Genomic DNA, 409 nt, shown 5'->3' with positions numbered 1-409 from the left:
TGGAAGAAATCCTGTCTCTACTAAAACAAAAATACAAAATTAGCTGGGCATGGTGATGCATGCCTATAATCGCAGCTGCTCGGGAGGCTGAGGCAGGAGAATCACTTGAACCCGGGAAGCGGAGGTTGCTGTGAGTCAAGATTGTGCCATTGCACTCCAGCTTGGTAACAAGAGTGAAACTTCGTTTCGAAAAAAAAAAAAAGGGAAATTGTTTTCGGAGTGCAGAAAATTGCCCTTTACTCTAATTCGAGGTAACATCTACCACAACATTATCTAAGAAATCTGAAACAAAAGGCACCAAACGATTTCCAAATGCAAACATTTGCATGCAAACAGACTGTCCCTGAAATGGATGCAGCATGCCTGTGGAACGTAGAACACCACACACCAGTCCACACACAATGGTACC

The sequence above is a fragment of the Piliocolobus tephrosceles genome, chromosome 3 (genome assembly GCF_002776525.5).
Source record: "Piliocolobus tephrosceles isolate RC106 chromosome 3, ASM277652v3, whole genome shotgun sequence".
Taxonomy (NCBI): Eukaryota; Metazoa; Chordata; class Mammalia; order Primates; family Cercopithecidae; genus Piliocolobus; species Piliocolobus tephrosceles.
The sequence above is the reverse complement of the archived record's forward strand: the minus strand, read 5'-3'. Positions refer to the sequence as shown.